We start from the raw sequence: 20,334 nt of genomic DNA, 5'->3' as shown, positions 1-20,334 counted from the left end.
GGATGCTCCTAGAGAATGTCATTCTAAGTGAAGTAAGCCAGAAAGAGAAAGAAAAATACCATATGAGATCGCTCATATGTGGAATCTAAAAAACAAAAACAAACAAACAAAAACAAAGCATAAATACAGGAAAGAAATGGACTCATGGACAGAGAATACAGACTTGTGGTTACCGGGGGGGGGGGGGCGGGGTAGAGGGTGGGAAGGGATAGAGTGGGATTTCAAAATTGTAGAACAGATAAACAAGATTACACTGTATAGCACAGGGAAATATACACAAAATGTTATGATAAATCACAGAGAAAAAAATGTGACAATGAGTGTGTATATGTCCATGTATGACTGAAAAATTGTACTGAACACTGGAATTTGACACAACACTGTAAAATGATTATGAATCAATAAAAATGTAAAAAAAAAATTTGAATAGCTTAATTATGCACATAAAATTTAGAATCTGCATTAGCCAGAAAGCATACTCAATATATGTTTATACCTGTTTTGAAATTCATAATAACAAATATTTCACTATGTTTAAATGTACTGGTTTCATATACTCTAAAGTTTCTCCATATTTATATCTTTATTTACTCTTAAATTATTAGCCTGAATTATTTCCTGTCAGGGAGGACAATTCTATTACTCATCTAAAGCTCCTCCTAACTACCTAAAATAATCAGTTCTATTTTTAAATTTGTTATGTTTTATTCTTTAATCTGCTAATTGGCTTTTTACAACTCGAGACTATTTTCTTTGCTTGACTTTATAGCAAAGTTTTGTTTATTATTTTATGTTAGCCCCACTTAATAGCTTTATATCTATTTCATTTTATAGACAAGTTTCCCTTTATCAACCAGCATTTTTCTTTCTGCTAATGTAAATGTCATAGACCCTAGTTTCTGGTCCCTCCAAAATCACACTGAAAGGAAAGAGGTCCCTTACACTCCACCAGCCAAAGCTTTGCCATAAGGTCCTTAAAAATCTCTAGTCCAGCTCCCACAATTCACAGCCATGTCAGAGAAACTCCCACTCAATGCAGAGTGCTGAATCCTAACAAAGTTCCACCAAAAGACAGAGTCCTTGACCTTAACAACAACAAAAAAGCAATCTACATGTACTCAGCAAAAACAAGGAGTCTGAGGCTCTAAGCTGGTAAACAGACAACCTAGAACACCAATGACTATTTCTTCTGTCTCATATATACGGTGCCAGGTACAAAAATTGAAAAAAAACAAACAAACAAACCCAGACCCTATGTGTATGTAGGTGTGTGGCGGTAGGGGTAGGATGGGTATGATGGGGGAAGTGCCATCTAGGGTTGCACACCAAGCAATTTGAAACTAAATGACCTTAAGTTGAATTTCAGTCAATACTTATTAGGAACGCCCTCATTTACAAGGGTACATTTAACAGCCTCATTATGACTTAGGAAAAGTAGTTCTCAATTTTTTTTTTCTAACAATCTCTGGACAGTCCCCTGGAATGTCCCAGCAATTTCTATCTCATTACTATGAGGCCAGTTCTTGACACAGTTAGTACTCAATAAATGTTTGTTGAACTAAACAATAAAGCAATCTAGATTCCATGTAAAGTAAAAATGGATACTTTCCCCAGAAAGACATTTATGTTTAGATGTTTTGTGCTCCAAAATTATCGTGGATTTAAGAACATAAGCAATTTCAATAATGCTCTTGGGAATAGACGCTGGGACCATCTGCAATCTACTGCCCATATGCTTACCTTGAGAACCACTGACTTGGCCAATGAGCCAACATCCCACTTTTTAAAATTAAGTGCTCCTTAAATGTGTGTACTGTCAAATATTATCCATGATTTTTAACTTTTAAAAAAGTATTTTTTGCTAAGTAAATCAATAGGTCATTGAATTTCTACCTCTGTATGTTGATAATACTCAGACGTTTTCAATTGGAACGATTAATATTCAAAAAAGTGTGTTTATTTCAAAACTATGCAGTTTGAACAAATAGTTCTAGAAATAAAATTTATACAGGCCAGTTAGAATAGAAGAGGTTTTCTCCATAGTTTAACTTACAATGAACACAAAATCAGTCCAAGTTGGGTTATAATACCTAATCAGAATTTCCCAAACTGTCCCCTGGAAAATCTGAGCTAAAAAAAAAAAATTAGTTAAAAAGGATCCAAATCCCTAGAAGAGTACACAATATTTAAGTGGTCAAAAGCTGGTTGGGTGGTGAGGGGGGCCATAGGGCAGGAGAAAGTATCTATCTTTTATTTACAATTCTGTATCATTTGGAGTTTTGTTTTACCATAAGCATGTATTTCTTTCAGAAAGGTTTATTTTTTTAAGCTACCATATTAGCTGATAATAGAAAAGGTCAGTCCACAGAGAACATGCTGCTCCTTCTAAAGCCTCACCGTGCACAAAATACGCACATCTTAAGTCTCTTTTCCTTACTACCTATTACCACGAAGCACTTCTGAAAGAAGGATGGAGACAGAACTATGAGATTCTCGACATAAAGCCAGAGCAGTGTACGGAGTGTCACGTGACAGTGCCAGCTGCCTTAGGTATCAAGCTTTGTGAAGAGGTGCCCTAATTTCTATTAACTGGCCTGGAGAAAACAGATTTAATCTCATATCCTGTACAAGAGAAAAAAAGGAAAGCAGGTTTCATTTTCTGAAGGTAACAAAAGTAACCAAACATTAGAGTTAAGAAAGTAAACACAGGTCCATAATCTCTTAGCCACAATTCTAAAATCCCAAAACTTCAGAAAACCAAAAGTTTTCCTGTAATTCATTAGTGGCAAAACTTGATCTGAACTTAATTGCAGCAAAATCTGACCTGAACTGACATGAGACTATTTATACTCTGTGCACTAAAGTATAGTTATAGCTTCGGCTGCCGAAATATTAATGTATTTGACTGTGAAATGTCACCCCTGACTCCACAGGGGCATTACATGATACATGGTAAATGCATCTTACACGTTTTCCAAAAATAAAAAATTTCTGAATTCTAAAATATAACTGGCCCTTAGAGTTTCCAGTAAGGGACTATAAACCTAAAAGTCGGTTATCATTAAAATGGTCCTGTCAACCTCTACTGAAATATACATCTTTTTCTAAAAATATTTCTATAAAGTAAGTTAAACTAATTATTTTTATTAAAGTATATTACTATTACAATATTCTACTTTGAATATCTATAATTCTATAACTGCATTATTAGTTAGAATATTTTATACCATTTCAACATTACTTTAAGTTGACCTCTCTGAAGGCAACATTAAAATCAGCCTTTGACAGGAGGGTGGTACCAGAATGGGATAAAGACAGTACAGTTTAAAAAGCAGGCCAGTTAGAATAGAAATCAGTATGCTTTGATCTTTACTTTTATGTTAAAAAAAACCAACAAAAAACAAAAGGGCATAAGTTTTTTTTAAATGTATCAAAGAGGAACATAGGTTTAAAACATTAACAAGTACCAATTTAAATCATCAAAAAAGAGTCAAAATCAAGAAGAAGTGACAGAATCCAAGTAGTTATCAAGGAATAGAACACAAAATAAAAAGTCAAGGAATAGAAAATGCACAAGTAAAGGAAAATTATATATTTTAGCCAGTTATGTATCAGTTCTATTATAATATATAACTAAGTGACAAATGATAACAAAGCTTGCAAAACTCAAAAGTTTCTATTATAGAAAGAAAACTATAAAGCAGATTAAAGCAAGAACTAAGGCATAAGACTAAGAACCTGTAATTAATTATAATGAAGAGTAATTTAGAAGATTTCATATGAAAAGTAGGAAAAGAATGAACATTTTAATAAATATATAGTACCATATTTTAAACCCCTGCATCTACAGGAAACAAAATAGGTTAATTTTTTCTTTTTAACAATACCCAATCCTCCCTCCCTCTCTGACTCTCTCTCACATAGCCAACTAGCAAATACTAGAAACAATGTAGCCAAAAAGGAACCTCATCTCACAACTGGCAGACATGAGAGCAGTGAAAACCCCTTTTAATAAATGTATGGGGTAGAGAAGAACCCCAAACTATTTCTGTCCAAAGGAAGCTCTCACAAAGTTACACTACTCAAAGAAACTAAAGTCTGAAAAATAACTCAAAATACTCCTTAAAGCAATAATGCAAAAATGGTCATTGCTACATCTTGGAAACACAGAATAATGCTATTTTGCAAGTATCATTTACTAAATTGTGATTCCTACTATCCAAGAAAAATCTGTGGCCACCAGAAATAGTATATATGAGAATATCATATATGATATATGAAATTCTAAATTAGTTAAAAATAAGAATTAAAAATGTCAGGGTAAATTTGGACTTAGGTCCATTTCATACGTAAGAGTTTAAAAGAAAAATGTCCCACCATAATCTCCCTTTTACTTAAACAAAACAGAAATGGAAGTAAAGAGGAGAAAAAAAAAAAGACAACAAAAAGATACTAAGGAACAAGAACATCAAGGATAAAAAGCAAGCCAAGAGGACATCCTATAAGTTTCCAAACTCTCTATTATAAGATTTACTATAAAAGAAATGTAAAGCTACAAATTCAGTTAACTAAAAATATGAAGTTAGAGAAAATCAAAGTTGAAAGCTAAAAATCTAAGATTTTAATCCATTAATAATATGTTTTTAAAATCCTTATTTCCTAATGGAGGGGTGGGGTTGGGACTAATGGGAACTTCAGGTGCTAGAAAACAAAGACTGTGGGAAAAGAATTTTACCCCCGCCCCAAAGAATTACACCCAGTGATTAAGGCTGCATAAAATGTAGTGTATATAGCAATCTACTAGGTTCTAAGAATATTCCCTGGTTAATTACATAACAGATCCAGATTCAAGGCATCTTTTTGAACTAGGTCATTCACATAATTCCTACAATGTAAGACAGATACAGATACGTGCTCATGATCCTGGAACTCAACATCTTTCCAAATAACTTTATATTTAAATCATGAAGGCATTAATAACGCTGTACGGGTATCAAAACCCAATTTTACATCCTTTTATATCATGCAATGAATTCTGACAGGGTAATCTTAGTTGCCTTGTGCAGAAATTAGCTGACTATCATGATTTAAGGAGCTTCCACAGTTAAAAGTACAGTGTACTGAAGAAATGCATAAAAGTATCCAGATGTCAGTGAGTTTATAATCAAGTTGGAGAGAGAATATCACATAAAAACAATTTGAGAAAGCTTACTAAGAAGCAGTTAAGCACCAGTGGTAAATATAATCTGATACTAAGTGTATACCAATAAATGTATAAAAAATATCCAAATTAAAGTTATTGTTGAAAATACACACCCCCTAAAAAGATTTATATTTATCTCAGTCAGGATGCCATCACTGAAAATATGTTGCAACTCCTACTATGCTTCCAAAACAGTTTACAAATCACACAAGGAAACCTGCCTCATCACTTTGAATTCATTTTGAACCCCAAACGGTATTACCCAGACAAATCATTTACCCAGACCTGAGAAAGTGACTCTTGGTTGCTCCCCAAAATCAAATCCACCCTGAAAGAATGAAGATTTTTTCCCCTACGGAAATTCCAAAGAATATCTCATACTCTGGAAGCAACTCCTAAATAATTCCTCAGATGTTTTAAGAAAAGGCAGGACTTCCACTTCCAGAGAAGACAGAGTAACAGGGGTCAGATGTGCCCTTATAACTGAAACAACTAAAAATTTGGACAAAATACATAAAATGACAGCTTTTGAAACACTGGACATCAGGTGAGGAAGGACAGTGATTCCTGAAAGGTGGTAAACAAACAAGGTGAGCCTAAAGTTGCCCTAGCTTGCTGCCTAGGGAGTTTTCAGGCCTAAGTGCAGGGAGAGGGAACCCAGGTAGAACTCAGAAACTTCCCTTAGTTGATGGAGCTGACATTCAGGGACGTCTAAGAGAGCTAGAGTCTGCAGCAGACAGTAGTGCTGGAGAGGAGAGCGCTGCACAGAGAAGAACACCATCAATCTGCAGGGGGCCCCTCGAGCATTCAGCCAAGGGACCAGGAAGAATGCAGCTAACTTCACACGTAACAGTCAATGCTTTCCCTCTAAGTCTGGGAAAAAAAGCAAAGATGCCCATTTACACTACTTCTTTTTTTAATTTTTTGAGGTATAATTGATATACAATACTACATATTTCAGGTGTACAACAGACTCACAATTTTTAAAGGTTATCTTTCATTTACATTAAAATTAAATATTGGCTATATTCCCTATGTTGTATAATATATCTTTATAGCTTATTTATTTTATATTTAGTAGCTTGTATATCTTAATCCTCTACCCCTATCTTACCCCTACCCTCTTCCCTCTCCTCACTGCTACTAGTTTGCTCTCTCTTTGAATGTTCTTTTTTTGTTAATATTTACTAGTTTATTTTTCACATTCTACATATAAGTGATATACAGTATTTGCCTTTCTCTGACATTTCACTAAGCATAAAACCCTCCAAGTCCATCCATGTTGTTGCAAATGGCAATATTTCATCATTTTTTATCCCTAAGTAGTATTCCATTGTATGCATGTATATGTGTGTACATATATATACGGCTATATATATCCATATCTTCTTTTATCTATTCATCTGTTGCTTCCATATCTTGGCTACTATAAATAACACTGCAGTGAACCCAGGAGTGCATTATCTTTTCAAATTAGTGTTTTCATTTTTTTTCAAATATATACCAGAAGTGGAACTGTTGGGTCATATAGTAGTAATATTTTTAGATTTTTGAGAAACCTCCATACACAGTGGCTGTACCAATTTATATTTCCACCAACAGCATTCAAGGGTTCCCTTTTCCCCACATTCTTGCCAGCATCTGTTGTGTAATACCACTTCCATTATGGTCAACTAATCTTCAACAAAGGAGGCAAGAATATACAATGGAATAAAGACAGTCTCTTCAACAAATGGTGCTGGGAAAACTGGACAACACCATGTAAAACAATGAAGCTAGAACACTCTCTTACACCATACACAAAAATCAACTCAAGATGGATCAAAGACTTAAACATAAGACAAGATACAATAAACCTCCTAGAGGAAAACATAGGCAAAACATTATCTGACATACATTTCAAAAATTTTCTCCTAGAAGAAATTAAAGCAAGAATAAACAAATGGGACCTAATGAAACTTACAAGCTTCTGCACAGCAAAGGAAGCCATAAGTAAAACAAGACGACAACCTACTGAATGGGTAAAAATTTTTGCAAATGAAACCAACAAAGGCTTGATCTCCAGAATATATAAGCAGCTCATACAACTCAATAAGAAAAAAATAAACAACCCAATCCAAAAATGGGCAGAGACCTAAACAAGCAATTCTCCAAGGAAGACATACAAATGATCAATAGGCACATGAAAAAATGCTCAATATCACTAATTATCAGAGAAATGCAAATCAAAACTACAATGAGGTATCACCTCACACCAGTCAGAATGGCCATCACTCAAAAATCCACAAATGACAAATGCTGGAAAGGCTGTGGAGAAAAGGGAACCCTCCTTCACTGCTGGTGGGAATGCAGTTTGGTGCAGCCACTATGGAAAACAGTATGGCGATTCCTCAAAAGACTAGGAATAGACTTACCGTATGACCCAGGAATCCCGCTCCTGGGCATATATCCAGAAGGAACCCTACTTCAGGAAGACGCCTGCACCCCAATGTTCACAGCAGCACTATTTACAATAGCCAAGACATGGAAACAGCCTAAATGTCCATCAACAGATGACTGAATAAAGAAGATGTGGTATATTTATATGATGGAATACTACTCAGCCATAAAAACCGACAACATAACGCCATTTGCAGCAACATGGATGCTCCTGGAGAATGTCATTCTAAGTGAAATAAGCCAGAAAGAGAAAGAAAACTACCGTATGAGATCACTCATATGTGGAATCTAAAACAAACAAACAAACAAAGCATAAATACAAAATAGAAATAGACTCACAGACATGGAATATAAACTTGTGGGTTGCCAAGGAGGCGGGGGGTGGGAAGAGATAGACTGGGATTTCAAAATTGTAGAACAGACAAACAAGATTATACTGTATAGCATAGGGAAATATATACAAGATCTTACGGTAGCTCACAGAGAAAAAAATAGGACAATGAACATATATATGTTCATGCATAACTGAAAAATTGTGCTGTACACTGGAATTTGACACAAAATTGTAAAATAAATCAATAAAAAAATGTTAAATAAATAAATACATACATACATACATACATACTACTTCCATTATGGCACTTGAGTACCTAGCCAGTACAATAAGGCAGGAATTAGAACTCAAAGATTAGACAGTAAAATTTTCTTGTTAACTGATATAATTGCCTTACAAAAATGCCACCAGAAGTAATGAACAAAATTGGCTAACTTTCTTGGTTCATTAGAGTCACAATCGTACCAATAAAAACAAGCTGTACCCAAACGAAGAGGTCGTTAATAATGAAAGACTTCCAAGAAGACAGTTTAGAGAAGGCTTTTTGAGAAAGAGGAAGAAAAATGGTTTGGAATTCAGAAACAAGGGAGACTATTTTACATAAAGCAGAGCCCTTATAAAATATGGGGACAAGGGGGAGGGTATTGCCCAAGTGGCATGGCGCGTGCTTAGAATGAACGAGGTCCTGGGTTCCAATCCCCAGAATCTCCTCAAAAAAAAAAAAAAGTAAATGAATAAATAAACTTTATTACCTCCCCTCAAAAGTAAAAACAAATTAAAAAATTAAAATAAAATATGGGGACAAATGGGGAGAAAATCACATGGAATACAGAGAAAAGACTGGATGGTAGCAAACAAAGACTCAAAGCGAGGGGATGACTGATAGTTGACTGAGGGAAGCATTAGGAGACCTGGCTCGGAGATGGGGGTTTGGATTTCACAGAGTAAGAAAGGTTGATCAAGAAGGGAAAAGAAAATAGTACGTAGGAAATGTATTCTGGGGAGAAAGTGGAACAGGAGCACCGACAGGAAGCTATTTTAATAATCTAGCCTGAGGATGACTTAGAAGCAGGATGTCGGCCAGAAACAGAAAGAGAGGCCTGAAGTCCAAAGCCACATACAAAAGAGTTAAAAGACATGACAACGTTTCAAGATTCAGTGTTTCAGGATTTCAAGATTCAGGTATTGGGAGGATGGTTCCCAATGATGGGACCCAACAGAATGAACAAATCATTAAGGGAGGTGAAGCAGAGGCCTTGTCTTCAGCTTCCAGAGTTACCTTATTGAAAGGTGCCCCGCATGATAATAAACCCAAGGTCTGAAAAATAGGAGATTAAAGGAAAGCAAGAGAATATGACATTAAATACCCATTTTTAAGTGCAGTAAATACAAGTCTAGGGAGCATTTGTTTCAAAAGCAAACACGCTGCATCAGTGTGGAGCCCTGGCTCTGGCAGGTTCGGGAAGCGTGGGGTGGTGTCACAATGTGCTGAGGCCACCTCACAAGCTGTGTGTGGAGCACAGGGTCCCCTTTTTAAAGTTTTCAAACCAGCCCTTACTGGCTTGAAATGTGATGTCTTCTGCATTTTCATTCTTTTGTTTTGTTTTTGTTATTTCCACAAAGAGCCTTTTCACTAATTCTCTTGGTGCTTTAAAAGTAACATCCTCCACCCCCCTCCAACTCCCCCACCCACAGGCCTGTGTCTCAGCCACATATTGGGAATGTGGGGGCAGAAACAAACCTCCTCTCTTTATGCCAATCCACAGACCCACCTGCGTGGTTTAAGTGAGAATCAATAATTAGTGTGCCCTTTTGTTTAAGGGGATAGAGCCAACTGCAAAACAAAAAATGATAAATCTAAAACACTTTGGTATAAAAATATGAAACTTTTATAGAGAAAAGATGGTTGACAAAAAAAAAAGTAGTTGGTGAAAGATTTATTTTAAAATCTGTTGTCCATGATACATCTAAGTGGAGAGTTCTATATTTAGAAGTCCCAAAGAGATATACATCTGGGTAAAATATCTCCTCATGAAAAGGATATTACTAAGCTTGATGCACCGTCAGCAAAATTTTCACAGCAGGAAAAACATCTAGCTCCTAGGAGGACCTTGGTTTCATCTTTTATTTTGTATCTCCTTCCACCACATCAGAACTCAGGAGATGCTCAAGACATTTCTCTTGATATAGTGACCTGGGCCTTTCCACTTTTTGAGGTTCTTAGTAATGTTTTTAAGGTAAAAACATGCCAAGAAGGCATTATAAAAACTGCAGTACATTTTAAATGTATACATGTAATAAATTCACACTTTTAGGGAAAGAATACAATGTAACTGTACTATTCACAAGATACAGGATTAATAAACATGTTCATTTGTCATAAATCACAGATAGTATGACCTGGTAAGTGGACCAAGTTTAAAGTTATAATCAGTATCTTCTTTCAATACTGAGGATTGATCTCTTAGACTGTTTATACCTAAACCACTTTGCTGAGTGATGTAGAAAAAAAACAAAGTAGTATAAACCTGCTTTGGGCTCCAGGTATCCAAGAGAGAACTCCTGAATTCCTCTTCTTTAGCAGAGGAACTACAAGGAACTTCTAACAATTATCACTCCACCTATTCCCTTGGGAAGAATCTGGTGGCCCGGCCCCATCAATTACCAGCTACATTCTCCATTTAAGCAGCTTCAATTTTTCTTTCCCTCCTGGGTCCTTTATACACCTTTAAATAGATTTTCTATCTTACTTTAAGATGCTGGTGACTTCTCAACCTTGCCCTCTTATATTTTCTCCTTCCTTTCTTTTCCAAACATCTTGAAATAAACTATACTCACTGCTGTCATTCTCCCTACCATCCATTATCTCCTTAGCCCCTTGTAATGTAGGTCAATAGAAACACACAGGAATTTGTAGCAATTGACATTCCAATAGGTCAATTATCATCTTCTGAGTGTGATCAGCACTGCCAGAGCTTAATCACTTCTCATTCTCAAAAATATCAAGCTCTGAATATGAAAAGCTGAGAAACTGGTTAGTCAATAAAGTGCAGACATTCCACAACTGTACTTGAAAACAACAACAGAATGAAAGATGGCAAGAGTTGGGGTGAACAGGGGAAAAGGAGGCACTACTTAAGAATAACAGGGCTGAGAAAAAGGGATGGAAAGAGACATGAAATCAAAGAGCTGTTAAACTAAAGAGGGGTCAAAATGAAAGACAACAGGCTAAATTTCCATTCAATAAATCTTTCTTCACTTTTAGCTGAGAATCAAATTAAGCTAATGCTAGTACTGTGAACCCTTTGGAGATTTAGAGGTAAGTAAAACTAAAATTTCAAGCTGTAGAAATCATCTTTCCCAGTACAAGTACCTGGAGGTCCTTCTGGGTAATCCTTTCTGATTTCACCCCTTTCACTGGTTCAGTATCTGGCCCTATGAGGTGGATCAGCCTCAGGCAATCTGGAGGTCATTTCCTTTACTCTCTGCTCCTAGATAAGCTTAAATGAGTCACCACTTTCTAACTCCACCTGAAATCATCTGCATGGTTTTAGGCACTATACTCAAGCAAGTATATTAATTAGAAATGACAAGCACCATGCTGATTTATGACTATCTTCTCTGAATGGTACCTGAAATGCCTTTATGAATTCAAATATAAGGAATCAGATTATTTCTAAGGTTATTTCCAGGTTTAAAATGCAGTGTAATCTAAGAGTCTGAGTCTTGACACATCGCAGTTAGCCAGTAAGTCAGCTGCTGGCCCTGTACCCCAACACCAGCTTTATAAGCATGCCACTGTGCTAGTCATCTTCTCCACATACTAAATACGCCCCTTCGTGCCTCTGCGGACACAGGCTGTTCCCTCTGCCTGAAATGCCCTCTTCCTCTGTGACTCAGTGGGCGTGTCACCTTCCCTGGAAAGGCTTTCCTGACCTCCAGTTGTGTTGATGACTTTCCTTTTCACCCCTGCCCCCTCCCGTGTGTGTCTACTGTAGCACTTACTGCACCAAATGGCACTCATCTGTGTTCGTGTCTGCCTCGCCTACCTAGCTGTGCACTCCTTGGGAGCAAAGATCTCTTCTCATCCCATCTTTGTAGTCCTATCTGGTAACATAGCATTCAGCACATGGGATGCACTCAAACGTTCAGTGAAATTGCAGTTATGTGAGTTCCTACCACATAAAAAAGTGTTTAAAAGAATAACCATTCTGATCATTTCTACTAATAAGGATTAAAAGATACTCATTAAACTCTACAATGACCAGATAAAATTTTCAGAAAAATTAAAAAATTTAATTATAATATTCTTTCTGTAATATTAAAATGTTTACCTATTACAAGTAAAAATTAAGAAAAAAGTAGAACCTGGAGACAATTTAAAACGGAAAGCCCCTCCCTGCCTCCATATATTTACTTTATTTAAAACATTAGAATGACTTTTTTAAAAATTCTATTTTTACTTCTGTTTCCTGACTTTATTTGAAAAATATTCATTGGGGACTTTGTGCAATTTACAGCACTAGATGCTGCTGATACAAATGTGAACAAAACAGACAAGGTATTTTCATTCATGTAGCTATGTTCTAGCAGGGTAACAATATATGGATGAAACGATTATTTAATTACAACTGAGTGTTAAAGGGAACACATCTCCTAATCTGGAGTGAGGGGATTAGTAAATCACTAAAAAAGTGACACATAAAATGGACTCTGAGGATTAAAGAGGCATCAACTAGGGTTGGGGTGGAGGCTTCCAGACCACGAGAACAGCAAATGCAGGGAAGAAAAACCTTGAGTGGGGAGGAATATGCATTTCAGGAACCAGAAGTGGGTCCGTGTGGCAAGAGTTTAGGCAGCAAAGGGGAGAGCGGCAGGGAATGAGGCAGGGTCTTCACTGGGCATTCAGTGAACAAGACAGATAAGGGACTTATTCTCATGATTTTGTATTCTAGAGAGTGGATTACAGGGTCTGGGGGACTCATTACCAGTTTTAAGTAGGGGAGAAATGTAATTAGAATTACACTTGTGTTTTAGGTAAATGTTTTATATTTGAGGTATAACATACATACAGAACAGAATTATAGTTTTAAATGATTATTCCTGCTGCAGTTTCAACAATTCTCTGAGGAAGAGGATTCCTCACTTACAAAAGAAAAAAACTGAGGTTCTGCAAAACTAAGTAATTTTTTTGAGGATATTCATTCAACAAACATTTGAGTGCCTACAATAAGGTAGGCGCAGTGCAGTGTGTGCTTGGGGATGCAGAGATGAATGCCACAACCTTGCTCTTAAGAAACTCACTATCTGGTGGGAGAGACAGATCTAGAAACACTCTACAGTGTAGTGTCCATGATAGAAGTGAGTAAAGTACAAGGGTGCAGACAGGAATTAAGTTTTCCAAGGAAGAATTCATAATTTCATCTCCGTGTTAAAACTTCATTTTTTTTATACTACTAGGTTTTGAATTCTTAATCATTCCTGTGCTTGGAACATAGTACATCATACTCAAGCATAGGCCTGCAATACAAACGAACACAGGATTTTCAACTTCTAGCTCACTGCCCTTCCAGTAACCAAACATGCCCCTAACTCTGGAAAAGTATGCATTAATTCCAAGGGGCTCTTCTTTTGAAGCTGCTTTCAGAGCCACCTTACAAACCACAAAAGAAAATAAGTTTCATTAAAGTCAAACCTCATTTTTGACTCAGTCTGAAAACACATAACAATATTTAAACATAGTTATTTTTTAAAAGCAAATCTTCATTCAGAAGAAATTCTCCTATGAAGACAACCAAGAAACAAGAAACTGCCATCTATTCCTTCATAATTCATGACCTCTGTCCTCAAAGGACTTATATTTTAGTATCCAGTTGAAAAGATAAAACATAGCACATAAAAAATAAAACAAAATACAAGGTAGCATTTGTTCATTGATTTAAAGTATTTTCAGATTGTCTACTACAGGCCAGGTAAGGAGCTATATTAGGGATGCAAACATGAGTAAGACAAAAGCCTGCCTTCAGGGAACTCAGTCTTACAGAGGAAGCCAACAATACACAACCCAGGACAATCAGAGTTGTAATTCAGCACACACAGAGATGAGAACACAGGTTCAGTTGTCATCGGTTCTAATTCATCAGGCACCTATTCCCATGCCTGATCAGTTGTTAAATACTTTAACATTACCGCTAATTATAATACAAACTGATAAATATTATAAGTAATTGCTATATGGAAAAACAATGACATACAAAAATTAATGTTAAAGTGACTCAGAGGAGATAGTAAGAACTGAAGTTTAGGGATGGTCTTAGGTGTCTCAGCAAGGTAGGTTAGCATATTTGGATAAGGAGCTGGTACTAGGGAAGGGGAACAGAGTTACCAAAAGGCCAGTGGTGGTTAATTACCCAGGTATAACACTCCAACAATACTGAGGACACGGTTTTAGAGCTGTGCTGCCCCACGTGGTAGCCACTAGCCACATGGAGCTACTGAGCACTGGAAATGTGCTTAGTCTGAATTGACACGTATTAAGTAAAAAATACATTCTAGGTTTCAGAGTTTCACATGAAAAAAATGTCAAGCGTGTCAATTTTTTTTTTTACCGATTACATGTTTACATAATATTTTGGATATACTGAAGTAATTAAAGTGTTATGAAAATCAATTTCACCCTTTCTACCTTTTTAATGTGGTTACTAGAAAATTTTAAATTACATATGTGGCTCACATCTGTGGCTTGCATTCTCTTTCTGCTGCACAGTGCTAGTCCAGAGAGCTTTAAATAACAAGCTAGAGTTTAATCCCTCGAGGCAATGAAACACAACTGAAGGTTTTCAAACTTAAGCGCTTGTGGTACATTTGGGGAGGGGGCAGGAAACATAAACAAAGCACTGTTTCAGGAAGACCAGTGTGGGGGCAATCTGTAGGGTCAAGATACCAGAGGCACTAGTCAATGTCAAAAGGCTGGCAAATGTCAAAGGGTGAGCAGGCTCAGCTGGAAAGTATACAAGGTCTTTGGAAGTCCCAGGCTGGGTGGAGAGAGGAGGAGGAAATCAAGAGCCAGGGTGAGGTGAGGGAAGAGTAACAGCTGCAAGCACTGACGTGAGCCCAGATAACTAAGGTGCACTGCTCAGCGGACTGGCAAGGCCAGCCACGGTTTAGGTCCAGGTTAGACCTGGCTCGCTGGTAAGGGCTCCAGGCAGAGGATCAAGACCGGATCCGTGTCCTCCTTAGCAATTTCAGATCGATCTCCATGTGGAAAGACCTCCACCAGTGGAATCAAGTCCCAGAGAAGGTAGAAGGTAGAAAGCAAGGCCACCAGAAACTACAAAATAGCAATAAATTATAAAAGCAAAAGCCTAGACTCACAAACAGCCAACAAATACTCACCCAGAGTTTACTGTATGCCTCTTACTTGGCTCGGCTTTGGACATTTGGGAAGCAAAAAAGACACGGTTCTGAATCACAAATTGTGGTGAAAGCTCTGAAAAAAGAACAGGAGCTCTGAGAGGCCTAACTGAGGGTGGATGGAAGTAGTGGACGAGGTCATAAAGGAAAGCCCCTCTGAAGAAGTGACAATTTAATTGGAACCCTAAAGTCAGGTGAGTGAAGACTACGGGGGAAGAACAGCCCACACCAGGAGAGTGGTATGGTCAAAAACCTTAAGGCTGGAAAAGGCTTGGGTAGTTCACAGAACTGAAAGGAAGACTGTGCAGTATGAACGTCGGGAAGGGGTGGGGGGGTGAGCCATAAAAAGGTGAGAGAAGGCTGGAGAGGCAGGCAGAGGTTAAATCTTGCAAAGCCTCACAGAATGAAAAATAAAATCCCAAACGGGTCTAAGTGCAGTGGGAAGCCATGAGGGGTTTTGACCAGGGAAGTGGTCCAACTACCTGTGCTCCACTCAGCCTACTGAATAGAAGCCGGCTTGGCAGCCAAGAGGCAGGAGCCAGTATTTGGAGCTGAGTAGCAGGATACCAGATCTGGGATAACAGAGTGTAATATAAGGCCCTCCAAGTGTTCCAGGGTTGCAAGGTTGGAAGAAGGATGGCACCACCGAAAAATACAGAAAAATTGGATGGAGAGCTGGCTTGGGAGGCATTAGCTGAGAGGCAAAGTGAGGCACAACTTTAAACATACTGAGCATGAAGGACCAGGGAAGAATTCCAGTGGGTAAATATGGATGTTGATTTAGAGAACAGAAGAGAGATCAGCCATGGACACTCAGGTTAGAAGATAGATAAAGTCCCAAAAGTAGATAACATTTTCAAGGAGGGGGGGGCAACAAAAGGAGCCTGAGTCTGATCCTTAGTGTTTGTTTCTCTCTGGGACAGAAGTCAGGAAAAAGGGCTATCAAAAGGGATAAAGTATGGGGGAAACTTTTGAGGGTGATGGAACTGTTCTGTACTCTGATTGTGGTGGTGGTCACATGGGTTAACATTCACAGAAAACTACACACACTGTAAGTCAATATTACTATATGTCATTTTAAAAATTATAGAAATTTTAAGGGATGGGAGTGGTCAAAAGAGCTGACAGCTACAGGGAGACCAAACAGAACAGGATAAAGCCTGAAAGTATATCTGGGAAATTAACCATTAGGTAATTGGCAACCTTGGAAAAAGCCTCAGTGTGTGTTGGTGAGGTTGGAAGACAGGCTGCAAAGGTTCAAAGAGTAACTACGTAGTGAAGGGAAACAGTCAGTATAGCCTCCTCTGTTAGAACTTTGGAGGTGAATGAAGAACAGAACCACACAGGAGCTCAAACAAATAAGGAGAATTGGGAGATTTAGCTAACTAGCAGAGCCAAACTTCCAAGACTATAAATTACTCCATTTAAGTAGTCTTGAGATCATGCCTTTTGCACATGAGCTATTCATTTTCTTTTTGTCCCGTTAAAACTGCTAAAACGAACCCAAAGTCATTACATTTTTAATTCTGCTCCTTAGTCAACTGATATTTACTGTGCTCCTACTATATGCCAAACACGCTGCTGGATACAAAAGTGAGTAACGCCTGGTCCCTGGATTAATCACAGTAGCAAAGTACCGCAGTGGAGATCCACACAAAGGGCTCTGAAAGCCTTGACCTCTGGGTTAAATGCATTTTGATTTATCTTCATGAAAATTAAATAGAGAGGAAATTAAAACAAAGCTTAGATGTAACAATGGTAAAAATGTTTTTAATTTCTAGAAACTAAGAATGAGTTTAATTAAATTCTTCAGTTAGGTATGGGCAACCTAATCATCAGTGGCATTTCCCTTTTCCATTCCTCTCTACTTTTCTGTATTTCTTCCTCTGGATAATTTAGGGGACAAAATGGAACAAGCACAGGCTTTGAAACCAGAAACTTTAAACCTGTACCCTCGAACTTCCTAGCTGTGGGGCTCTTGGAGGCTCTTTTTCTAATTCATAAAATAATAATGATACCTACCCCACAGGCCCGAGGTAAGGATTAGGTAAAAAATATAAATAGGTTGGCATATGCCAAGCACATAAAAAAGGTCAGCTAACATTATTACCACCATTCGAACAAATGGTATTGTTCTGATTTAAAACATTTTTAAGTGCTTCCATTTGAATGAGAAAAAAATTACTTCCCATACCAAGGGCATGATATTTATGTGCTACGTATAAAATCAGCTAGGGAATTTCTTCTCCTTAAGTCCTATCAGAAATTATTCTGCTCAAATAATGATGTTTACGACAAGCACTTAAAAATCGTCAAGAACTAAAAAACTATAAAGGTATCGTTATTACCACCCAAGCGTCCCAAGTGGAACAAGCCAGTTTGTGTTCTGGATACTTGCCTTACTATACGGACCTACGACATTCACATCTCCCCCACTATCTAGCTACAGTGATACTGCACACTGCAGAGGTGCCAACATGCTAAAAGTTCTGCTTTTTAAGAGGTATTTACATAACACTACCAAAAGAATAAACAGTTTCAAAGCCAAGATGCTCCTCCAAAGCAACAGTAAACTATCATCCTACTGAAATCCCCCACAACTAGGAAGGAAAGTCTCTATTGTTACACTTCGACAAAATGGTAAGATGTAAGATTCCTATACATCTCATTTCTGTTTGCCTAACTGCTGCCAGGGGGTGGGAGGGGATGGCAGCAATTAATGACGTTTTATTCACTGTGAAGAAACATCTCTGGCCAATTTAGTTGTATAATTTTGCTTATAGTGTTTCACAAAAAAACAAAACAAAACTGAAATTCACCTTATCCTTCGCTCAATCTCTAGCATAGACGCTAAAAAGTAATAAAACAGCCAAATAGATACATCGGAAAGCAAGGAGCCTGTAAAAGACTCTATCCTCAAAGAACTGATGGTCCTTAAGGCGCCCGACAAGAGGCGAGATTTATAGGGTGTCTTTAGCCACTACAGTGTATTTAAGCCCACTGTGGCAAACCAGCTAGTTTGAAACCAAAGGGCGCAGGTCCAGGGGACGGCAGAAGACACTTTGGGCTAGTCGTCCGCTGATATTCCCCTTGCCCCTCCTTTCCTCGTGGAAAGTGAATCTCAAAAGGTGGCGACACACGCAGGGCTCTGGGGTGAGGCGTGGGGTGGGGAGCTCCCGGCCTGGGTTGAGCAGGGGAACGCATTCACTCCGTCAGGCAGGTCCTGCACACAGGTGGGGACCAGGAGGCTCCGAGGCCTGAGCCTCCCTCTGCCACCGCCGGGCAGGGGCCCCGACGCGCCTCCGCGGGCCTCGGCTCCCTGCCGCGACAGGACCCCTCCCTGCCCCGAGGTCCCCCGGCGACGGGAAGCGAACTCGACCAGCCCACCCGGAAGCCCTCCCCCAGCTCACACCTGCCGGCGCGTGACGCCCGGAGCCGCGCGCGCCCGCCCGGCCCGCCTTGGCCCTGCCAGTCGGGGCGCCCCCTTCCCCGCGCGCGGACGTCGCCCGCGTCCCTCCTCGCCCCAGGGTCAAACCCACCAGACGCCAACCCCACGGAGCGCGCGCCCGAAGCCGCCGCCCCCGCCAGCCCCGCGCGCGCTCACGCCCCTCCCGGCCCTCTCCCCGCCGCGCGCGCTCACTCGCGAGGACACGCACACGCTGCGCCTCAGCTTGACAGGCCGGCCCGCGTCGCGCGCTCCCGCGGGCGTCCTCGCCCACCCCGCCGCCCAGCTCCCACAGGGCGGTGAGCGGGGGAGGGGAAGGGCGGCAGTGGCCGTCGGTCCTCACTCACCGCCGAGCCGTGCCGGCTCCGAGTGCGCGGCGTTCCGCTGAGAGGCGATGCGCTGCGATGCGCGCGGTCCCCGCTTCTCCGCAGGCTATGGAGGCGACGTAGTAGAGAGACTGAGGGGCGCCGGGGGGTCACTCCCTCCCGCTTCACCTCAGAGAAACACGGGGACCCCAGAAACTAAAAACAAAATAAACAAACTTTCCCCTCCGCCTCCCTCCCCCAAAACCACAACACAAACACTCGGGGGCCCGCCCAGGGCCCCACTCCATTGGCCGCGGGGAGGATGCTGCCGGCTCTCACTGGCTGGCTTTTGTGGCCGTCAAGCTGCTGTTCCGCCCCTCCAATTCCTCGCCGCTGCCGTCGCCCCTCATTGGTTAAGTGCGTCCCGTTTGACGAACTAGCATTGGCTGAGCTGCCTGCGCCAATCATTCGGGGACACACCCCCTCAGCGTCCCAGAGGCCGCTTCCTCGGTCGCGGACCGGGAGAGGCGAAGGGGAAACTAGAGCATGATGGCGGCCGAGCTCGTTTGGCGCAACCATCATCTTTTTTCTTTTTTTAGCTCATTAGTGCCTCGCTCTCGCGCTGTTTCCCCTAAGCTCCTCTCTCCATCCAGTACTGCCTAATAACGGAATCTATACGTCCCAGCTCCTTGATTTATCCCCTCCGAAGTGCTGAGTGTGGGCTGGTTGTGCGTCATTGGGCTGTCAGGATGTCACTCCCTAGTCAAATCTTCAAACTATTGGAGGAACGGCAAGAAAGCTCGTCCAACAATAAGGGCTAATGCCATTGGTTTGTCTCCACTGAGTTCTTTCCTGGTACCTTATTGGGCAAATAGACGCGTCAGTTAGATCTGGATTCGCTGTGCTAGGGTTAATTGTTTGCTAGGGAGTTTGGGTCGGATCTGGTCTTTCGGCCTGTAGTTGACGGTAGTAACGGCTACCTTTCATTGCAAGCCTCCTTTGTGCCAGCTCCTGTGCAGAGCTCTTTACAGGGACTATCTGGTTAAACCCGTGAGTTTTACATTCTCTGGATTTTACAGATAGGGAATTAAGGTCCCAGAGAGGTTAGGAAATTTGCCCAAGGTCACCTAAATAGAAAGTAGTTGATAGACGGGCATTTGGTCCCAGGTCTGTCTGACTCCAGCCTTCGCTCTTC

At 39.9% G+C, this 20,334-nt stretch overlaps 1 protein-coding gene across 2 annotated transcripts in view; it reads right to left on the bottom strand.

The window, feature by feature from the left end:
• The window catches only part of TNRC6B (trinucleotide repeat containing adaptor 6B), a 225,856-nt gene extending 206,480 nt beyond the window's left edge, over positions 1–19,376 (bottom strand). For both annotated transcript variants that reach the window (XM_072973566.1, XM_015241646.3), the window contains exon 1: positions 19,182–19,376. The gene's annotated coding sequence lies outside the window, so the exon portion shown is untranslated. The remainder of the gene's footprint in view (positions 1–19,181) is intronic.
• Between the last annotated feature and the right edge of the window lie 958 nt (positions 19,377–20,334).

The sequence above is a fragment of the Vicugna pacos genome, chromosome 12, assembly GCF_048564905.1.
Source record: "Vicugna pacos chromosome 12, VicPac4, whole genome shotgun sequence".
Taxonomy (NCBI): domain Eukaryota; kingdom Metazoa; phylum Chordata; class Mammalia; order Artiodactyla; family Camelidae; genus Vicugna; species Vicugna pacos.
Note: the sequence above shows the minus strand (reverse complement) of the source record. Positions and strands in the feature narration are given on the sequence as shown.